The sequence below is a fragment of the Lotus japonicus genome, chromosome 5, assembly GCF_012489685.1.
Source record: "Lotus japonicus ecotype B-129 chromosome 5, LjGifu_v1.2".
In the NCBI taxonomy this organism is placed as follows: Eukaryota; Viridiplantae; Streptophyta; class Magnoliopsida; order Fabales; family Fabaceae; genus Lotus; species Lotus japonicus.
In genome coordinates, this window is record NC_080045.1 from 63,755,751 (window position 1) to 63,765,556 (window position 9,806).

At 41.2% G+C, this 9,806-nt stretch overlaps 1 long non-coding RNA gene across 1 annotated transcript; it reads left to right on the forward strand.

The window, feature by feature from the left end:
* Window positions 1–1,219: 1,219 nt before the first annotated feature.
* LOC130718676 (uncharacterized) lies at window positions 1,220–3,913 on the forward strand. The gene is made up of 3 exons (XR_009012760.1): window positions 1,220–1,559; window positions 2,335–2,457; window positions 3,820–3,913. It is a non-coding gene; the product is annotated as an uncharacterized LOC130718676 (long non-coding RNA).
* The last annotated feature ends 5,893 nt before the right edge of the window (window positions 3,914–9,806 follow it).

The following is a 9,806-nucleotide window of genomic DNA, read 5'->3' on the forward strand; positions in this document are numbered from 1 at the left end:
ACCCCACCTCTTTAACACTGGTTAGATCTGAGTATGAGACAGAGATTGGGTCTGGGTTTGCGTAGAAGTGAACTAGACTTTATTCCCGCTTATGATTGTGAGCACTACATAGAAGAACCATGGTTGAATCGAAAACCTCATTCTCTACCTCGATTTCCCTTGGGTTCTTCCTCTTTTCTACTTGCCCTTTTTCCATTTCTCTTCAATTTTAGGGGGAGAAGGGTGCTTGGTTCAAGGATTTGCTTAGTTTTTTAGGGATGCTAAGAATTGGGGTTCTTCTTCACCCACCTGTGTAAGACCTTGATTTACAGAACAAGTTAATTTCCGACTCACGCGTAGAATCAGTGTAAGCGTGACAGGAGTTTGCTGTTTGAGAAAGATCAATGAAGAAGAAAGTTCATGAATTGTTTGAGGAATGTTGCGTAGTCGCTGTAGGAATTAGTGCGAGTCGTCTGCACACCTGCCTTATGACGAGCGTGTTCAGAATAGGCTAATTTCGCTTTTAGAGCAACGTATTAAGTGAGATTTCGAATCCTTGGAAAATTTAAAGGTTCTCTTTATTTTTCCTTCGACCAGCGTTTCATTTCGGAACCCTGGACTGTACGCACGATAGTATTCATTTTTCGGAAGTCCGACGACGCTAATTTCTTTGCTTCGAAACCCTAGATTCGAGCGATGGATGAAGACTTTTTCTATTCGGGACTTCTAACGAAGTTTCCGTCCGTGTAGCCAGATTTGTTTCGACGTTTCCAATCTTTCTTCAGAAGGAAGTTTTCTCATCCGACATCAATTGCAAAAAGTAGTTTTGCGGTATATTTTGAAGCATACTGCGTTCAAGCCATTTTCTCACTTAAATGAACCCGATGCAAGTATCGCCCCTTTCTTGGATCGATACTTAGATTAATTGCATAATATGACAACGTCATATTTGTTCTAATTATCTAACAGTTATTCTTTAGCTCAGTTTTTACTCATTTTCTTGCCGATGGATCGTTTTATTTTGCCCAAAGTGATCCAAATTTATATTTTATCATTTCATAGAGTTCCTCTTAATTTTTGGGATAATAATATATCACCCTATATTTTTCTCTTAACTCTATGAGTTAAATCATTCGGTGTCTAAATCAATTCGTACTAGTTTTAAAATATCTTCTCCCTAAATATCTAAACCATCCGTCATTATCCTCCCTCACTCAGGTTTTCTCTCTCAGGAGCATCACCACTAGACTTCAATATTTATTCATTTCCTTTCTTCCATACTTTTACTTTCCTTTTCTCCTTCACGTTTTTCTTCCCCTGGCAGCAACAAACCGACGCACACCACCTTCTTTTCCTCTTTCTTTCTCATTTTCTTTCTTCTTCTACAGATCACATTTTTCTTCTTCTTCTTTTCCACTCCTTTTATTCTTCTTTTTCTTCTTCCTTCATGAAACAATAACCACCATGCTAATTTCTTCTCCTCACATTCCAGCACCCAAAACGCACATAATGGTCCCTCTTCCCTCCCTCACGTGATTTCTCTCTTGTGCAGCACCATGTCTTCATCTTCCTATTCTATGGTAAAGTCTCTTCTCCTTTTATCATGTTTTTAATGGGTAAAGTTGAGTTTTGATTTGTTATGCTTTAAAAAAAAAATGACTTCCATCCAAAGTGCTTTTACAAATGTTATTCCCCATCATCGGATCTATGGATTTCACCATTTAATTTTCTTAAAAGTTGTTTTTTTTAGTTAAGTGATTTTGAGATTTTAAGAGCTTTAATTTAAGTCTTGATTAGTTGTGTTTAAATGTTAAAAATGGATTTAGAAGTGATTTGGGGAAAAAGGAAAATTTATACATATTTATGTAGTCGTGGCCGAGCCTATGACATGTGTTTTGGGTTTGGAAAATCAATTCTAAAACTTGTTTTTGTTTAGTGAAAATCATAAGTTAAGTTTGAGGACTAAAAATTTATTATGGGAAAACTTTAGGATTAAAGCACAAGAGGCTGAGAAGTTTTGGGTTAAACCGGAGTTTTAAAAGTCTTGGGGTTTGTTTGATAAATTTATTAAAGATTGAGGGTTGAAAAAGAACTTACTTTTATGTGAGGACCTTTTCGTGATTATGTGCTTATCAAGGGACTAGGGTTAAATTATTTAAAAGTTGAGGAGTTGTTTGCGAAATGTATTTTTTAAGGACATTTCTTTAAAACACAAATATTTTATCTTTGGACTTTAGTCCTTGAAACATAAAGTTTGTGCATTTAGCCTAAGTGAGCTAGAATGATTGGCTAAGTCTGTTCTGGAACTTTAGATGTGACTTTAGAGGCTAAGGTTTAGTATGTGAACTTGTAAAGGGTACGAAGGACGGAAGCGCTTGACGACGAAGCCAAAGAACAAACGGAGGTGAGCCAACACGGGAAAGCAAAGATATGATTGGATTTGATTTGAGTCGCAACTTAGCAAGGAAAGCGCCTAAGGTTAGGGCAACTTACTATTAGATATGACTGCATGATAGGCGTCGATAAATTCGACTTATGCTTTGCTTTGATGTGATTATGTTGATGAACTGATGTTATGATGATTTCCATGACTTGTGTTGTTGAGATATTGTTGAATTGTGCGTTTTGACGCGACTTCGGAGTGGGGATTCATTGATCTGGTGATCTTTGATATTTCGGGTTGGATGAACAACCCTAGGCAAGTTCAAACTTGAGGTTTGAGGCTTAGCCATTTGTTCGTATTCTTAGACTTTCCCCGGGAATTTCTTTTGGGTGGTTTGTCTTTGGAAAACCTAGAATGAATAGAATTTCGAAAAATAGAGACTTTGGGAAACTTAGACTTTGAGAAATAAACTCATAACTTGACTAATTCAATTCGAAACATTTTTATTAACGAATAAGCATAGGAGAACGAAAGGGGGAAAATAATTGCGAAAGACTGGGAAAAGTCGACTTTTGTTGTGGGTTTTGGAATTGGGGAAAGCCACTGAGGTGAGCTACGGTGATGATTGAAAGTCACCGAGTACTCTAGTACTCTTGTTATTCAAGTTGTGTTGTATTGACCGACACTAACTCTTGGGTTTTGTTGTTCGAGTTGTGTTGTATTGACCGACACTAACTCTGGGTTTTGGGTGTTGGAGTTGTGTTGTATTGACCGGCACTAACTCCGAGTCGTGTTGTATTGACCGACACTGACTCTGGTTTTGATTTTGGGTTTTGTTATTGGAGTTGTGTTGTATTGACCGGCACTAACTCCGAGTTGTGTTGTATTGACCAACACTAACTCTTGGGTTTGTTTTGAGTTTGGGTTTGAGCTAAACACTTATGTGGTGAGGACGATTCGATGTTTGGCTAACCATATTGCATCAATCGGGTGAATAACGGGAATGGTTCACCTGTGCATCTCATGGTGAATAACGGGAATGGTTCACCAATGCATTAATGATGAATAACGGGAATGGTTCATCATACGGTGAATAACGGGAATGGTTCACCAAGGATGAATAACGGGAATGGTTCATCCAGGATGAATAACGGGAATGGTTCATCCATAGTGAAGAACAGGAATGCTTCACTTGTGGCGAACGGGAACGCGTCACAATCCGGATCATGATTGCATTTCACGCATACATTCATTCTAACTGAGATTGTGTGCTGTGTGATTTATTGAAGCATTGTTAGAGCCATAACATGCTAGGATTATCTATATGTTTATATAACAACATATATATCTATACCCCATATCACATGTTGAGTGTATATCTACTTTATTCTGTGAGTTGACCCTAGCGCCTTGGCTTTGGTTTCATGTTTGTGTTTGGGCGGTCGGCCTGCTGCCAGACATCGACGGTGGATTGGGTTTCGATGGTCTCTCCCTCGGGGGGGGGGGGGATCAGGTTTGAGCTGGTTGATCGATGTAACACCCCAATTTCTCAACTGAGGAGTCACATTAGTAACCTAACAAAGTCTAAGGACCAATCTGCAATCCCTAAAAACCAAGGGAATTTTTTTCTGTAAAACAACTAAACACTTCGGCTAAAAGGTTGGAAACATACCATAACTTTATTTAGATAACTTGTTTCCCGATATACAGTAATAATAGTTTACAATACCATAAGTAAGGTTCAGAATAAACATGCGCACTTTAACAGTGGCGGAAGCAAGACTTTAATAACAGAGTTCTCATAAAGTAAAAGAGACTCCAACATAATCCACAAGAAGAGAAGCAAAGCTGCTTCTCATACCTCTACTCCACCGCTTACAACTCGATCTCCAACTCGAGTAGCTATGCCTCGGCGGAAGGATCTCCATCGCCTAATAGCGTTAAGCGCCCAAACAACAAGTAGCAAATAGAAAGGGTTAACTCCATGCAATTACCATGTATAAAAGAGAAAAATCATGCTGTTCGAATTTAATTACCTGGCATGGTAAATAACTAGCAACATAACTCAACTCATATATCAACAACTTAAACATAAATCGGACTCAGATAATAATAACCTCAACAATGTAACATCAAATCAGATATCAATAAACCAATACGAAAATCCAACAACATAGGGTCAGGTGTTAGTTCCCTATAATGCAACTATATGCTGCTAACAAAATGGATCGATCAATATCGTCTCTCAAGACGGGACAATGATAGGACACACCTCCTCATCGCCACTTATAACGTCATACATGACGGGACAATCATAGGACACACCTCCTAATCGCCACTTAACGTCACACAAGACGGGACAATCATAGGACACACCTCCTGATAGCCACTTAGCACCTCGCAAGATGAGACAATGATAGGACACACCTCCTCATCGCCACTTGACTCAAGCCCTATATGCCAAGTCAGACAATAACAAAGCCCACCCAAGGACCAATCCAAAGTAACCACATGTTCCATCCACTAGGAAGCAGTAACGACAGAAACCAGTAAACGGCCGAAGCCTCTCAGAAAACATTTTCCAAATTCAGCATAATAATCATAATCATCTGCCAATCAATATAAACATCTTCATCTCAAACACAGGCAGTGCGATAAAAGCATGCAAGACTCAAAGACGCTCTAAAACCGAGTTACCCTTACCTTCGTGAGTAGAAGTTGGGCATGGAAATTGCGAACCTAGAACAAAGAAAACACAATCATCAACACAAGCTTCACTAGGAGCAACACGATCTACTAATACTAATCGAAATCGTAAAGAAAGCCTCTAAAGCTTCAGAGTTCCTATTTAGGCACAAATTGACAACGGAGACTTCGTTCGCTAAAACGAGCATAACTCGAGCTACAGAACTCAGAATGACACGAAACCGGCGCCAAAATTTCGACAATTGAAAGAGCTACGCAATGGCTCAGGTCATAGAGACCCAAAAATTATTTTTGGACACGGTACCCAAGCAATTAGGTTTCGGCCACTATGGAAAATAGGGTTTTCGAACTTTTTCTTCGATCTAAATCAATTCACAAGGTAGTTTTAGGGTAAAACTAAGGCAAAGAAATTGTCGGAACAATTTTCGGACAATCGGGTCGAAATACGACTATCCAGGGGCATTTTGGTCCAAAATAAAGGCTCAAAACTTCAAAGTTATCAGTTCGGAAAACAAATTTGACAGCATTGATCCTCATGACATCCGTGACAACAAATCCTAAAGGCACGAAGTCAGATTACAGCTTTTCGACAATAAAGTTTCGAAATGTGCGACTAATGGGGTTTTGAATCAATTTTTCAGATCTTGGACAACTGAATCGCAATCGGCGATTACTGACAGAGGTTTTAGACTCATGGGAACATAAGGAACATAACCCAACCAAGAAATCAAGGAAATCGGACAATTTTAGAAAAAGCTCAAAACTGTGAGCACAGAAACGACTTCAGAAACGCAACAGAAACAGTAAACAGAGGTAGGATTCATGCTAGTCACCTCAATACCTAGAAGTAGGGACGAACTGCACGAAGATTGGTCAAGTTTTCGCGAAAATTTCTCCTCTCCTCCTCTCTCCTTGCTCGCGGCCTTGAATGGGTGAGAATGAAGAGATTTTGCTTTTTCGAGCTATTTATAGGCGGGTGAAATCGCGGGAAAATGAAAATTTCGCGATTCCGATTTTTGCAGCACGTCCACCGAGGAATTTTAAGAGAGATTCTGGCGTCAGAATTCCAGAACTCAAAACAATTATCTATGATTTGGGAAAAACGATATCAAAAATCCCAAAGGCGGTGTAAGTTAATCTGTCCCGTTAAACTACTTTTTGCTGTGATGCTCAGACGACAAAACTTCCTTCTGAAGAAAGATTGGAAATGTCGAAACAAATCTGGCAACGCGGACGGAAACTTCGTTAGAAGTCCCGAATAGAAAAAGTCTTCATCCATCGCTCGAATCTAGGGTTTCGAAGCAAGGAAATTAGCGTCGTCGGACTTCCGAAAAGTGAATACTATCGTGCGTACAGTCTAGAGTTCCGAAATGAAACGCTGGTCGAAGGAAAAATAAAGAAAATCTTTAAATTTTCCAAGGATTCGAAATCTCACTTAAAACGTTGCTCTAAAGCGAAATTAGCCTATTCTGGACACGCTTGCCATAAGGCGGGTGTGCAGACGACTCGCTCTAATTCCTAAAATGACTACGCAACATTCCTCAAGCAATTCCTGAACTTTCTTCTTCATTAATCTTTCTCAAATATCAAACTCCTGTCACGCTTACACTGATTCTACGCGTGAGTCGGAAATTAGCTTGTTCTGAAAATCCAGGTCTTACAATACTACCCCCCAAAAAGAAAGTTTCGTCCTCGAAACTTAAGGCTCAGTGAAGAGTTCCGGATACTGTTCCTTCATCCTCTCTTCTAGTTCCCAAGTAGCATCGCCCGTGACTTGGTTCCAAATCACTTTTACCAGAGGAACCTGCTTGTTCCTCAACTGCTTGATCCTACGTTCCTCAATCCTCATTGGTGCCACTTCAAAAGACAAGTTGTCTCTAAGCTGAATATCATCTTCCTTGATGATGTGAGAGGGATCAGGAATATACTTCCTCAATTGTGACACGTGTAGCACATCATGAATCTTGGAAAGAAAAGGTGGCAACGCAATCCGATAAGCTACTTTACCGACTCGCTCGATAATCTGATACGGTCCAATGAACTTCGGTGTCAGCTTCCTCGACTTTATCGCTCTTCCCACTCCGGTAGTTGGTGTCACGCGAAGAAACACATGGTCTCCCGCCTCAAACTCTAACTCTCTCCGTCGTGTGTCAGCATAACTCTTCTGTCGACTCTGTGACGTCCTCATCTTCTCTTGTATTTGCTTTACTTTCTCAGTAGTTTGTTGTACTAATTCAGGTCCAACGAGAAGATGTTCGCCATCTTGAAACCAACATAAAGGAGTTCTACATCTCCTCCCATACAAAGCCTCATAAGGTGCCATTCCAATACTAGCATGAAAACTGTTGTTATAAGTAAACTCGATCAACGGCAACAGCTCATCCCAGCTTTCTTGACTATCCAGAACACAGGCTCGCAGCAAGTCTTCCAATGACTGTATTGTCCTCTCTGTCTGTCCATCCGTCTGAGGGTGATAGGCAGAGCTCAACCTCAACTTCGTCCCAAGCGCCTCGTGCAACGCCTTCCAGAAATGCGAAGTAAACTTCGGATCTCTGTCAGAAACAATACTCGATGGTACTCCATGAAGTCGTACAATCTCAGCGACATACACTTTTGCAAGTGCCTCCACATTGAACGTGGTCTTCACCGGTATGAAATGTGCTGACTTCGTCAGACGGTCCACAATGACCCAAATGGAATCAAATCTCTTCCTCGTAGCTGGCAAAGCTACCACGAAATCCATAGAGATACTGTCCCACTTCCACTCCGGCACATCAAGTGACTGTAACATACCCGCTGGATTTTGATGTTCTATCTTCGCCTTCTGACATGTCAGACATGCCGCCACAAACTCTGCTACATTCTTCTTCATTCCTGGCCACCAAAAATTCAACTTTAGATCTTGATACATCTTTGTCGATCCCGGATGAATACTCAATCTGCTCTTGTGACCTTCGTCAAGAATCATCCTTCTCAACTCCATGTCCAATGGTACGCAGACACGTCCTTTGCAACGCAGAATGTTGTCAGTTCCTACCTCAAAATCCGGCGCTTTTCCCGAAATGATCAAGTTCCGTTTCTCGCTCAGCTCCTCATCTAACAGTTGTTTCACCTTGATCTCGTTCAGAAAATCACTAGTGATCGTCACCATCCCAAAGCTCAATTTTCCAGGTGTCACTTGCATACCCAAACTGAGGTCGCGAAAAGTCTCGATAAGTTCCAATTCCTTAATCATCAACGATGAAACATGAATTGTCTGGCGACTCAGTGCGTCTGCTACAACATTTGCTTTTCCTGGGTGGTACAACAAAGTGAAATCATAGTCCTTGATGAATTCCACCCAACGCCTTTGTCTCATATTCAGATCCTTCTGATCGAACAGGTACTTCAAGCTCTTATGATCACTAAAAACAGTGAAAGTGCTCCCATAAAGATAGTGCCTCCAAATCTTGAGCGCAAATACCACAGCCGCTAACTCCAAATCGTGCGTAGGATAGTTCCGTTCATGTATCTTCAATTGCCTTGAAGAATAAGCCACAGCCTTTCGGTGTTGCATCAACACACAACCCAAACCTTGGTACGAAGCATCGCAGTAAACCTCGTAGGGTTCCTTCTCTTGTGGTAATGTCAGAACTGGCGCGGTCGTCAAACGCTTCTTCATATCTTGGAAACTCTGTTCACAATCCTCTGTCCAAGCAAAAGGTTGGTTCTTCCGGGTGAGTTTCGTCAATGGTCCTGCAATCTTAGCAAAACCTTCGATGAATCGTCGGTAATATCCAGCTAAACCGATGAAACTCCTTATATCTGTCACAGTCTTAGGACGCTCCCATGCAAGTACCGCTTCCACTTTACTGGGATCCACAGCAATACCCTCCTTTGAGATGACATGTCCTAAAAAACTTTACTTCTTCGAGCCAAAATTCACACTTTGTCGCGTTAGCATACAATACCTTATCCGAAGAACTTGTAATACTTGACGTAGATGTTCCTCGTGTTCTTCACGATTCCTCGAGTAGATCAAGATGTCGTCGATGAACACCACAACGAAGCGATCCAAGAATGGATGAAAGATCCTATTCATGTAGTCCATGAATACAGCTGGTGCATTCGTAACTCCAACGGCATCACCAAGTACTCATAGTGCCCATAGCGTGTCCTAAACGCCGTCTTTTGAATATCCTCATCCTTGACTCTAATCTGGTGATATCCCGATCTCAGGTCAATCTTCGAGAAATAGCAGCACCCTTCAACTGATCCATCAAATCGTCAATCCTTGGCAACGGATAACGGTTTTTATCGTGACTTTGTTCAACTGTCGATAATCCACACAAAGTCGCGATCTTCCGTCTTTCTTCTTCACAAGCAGCACTGACGCTCCCACGGAGAAACGCTAGGTCGGATAAACCCCTTCTTGGTTAAATCTTCGAGTTGACTCTTCAGCTCAGTCAGTTCTGCCGGTGCCATACGATACGGTGCGATTGATATAGGTCCAGTGCCTGGGACTATATCAATTGTGAACTCCATATCTCTGACCAGAGGTATTCCAGGTACGTCTTCGGGGAACACATCCTCGAAATCTTGCACAACAGCAATTCCGTGTACTCCATTCTCCTTAGCTTCCACCACGGTTGTAGACATGAGAGAACTCAAAGCTCCTTTCCTCAAAGAAAGCTTTGAAAAGTACGAGTTCAGGAACTCAGCGAGTCCAGCATCGGGAAAGATAATTACCTTATTGGCG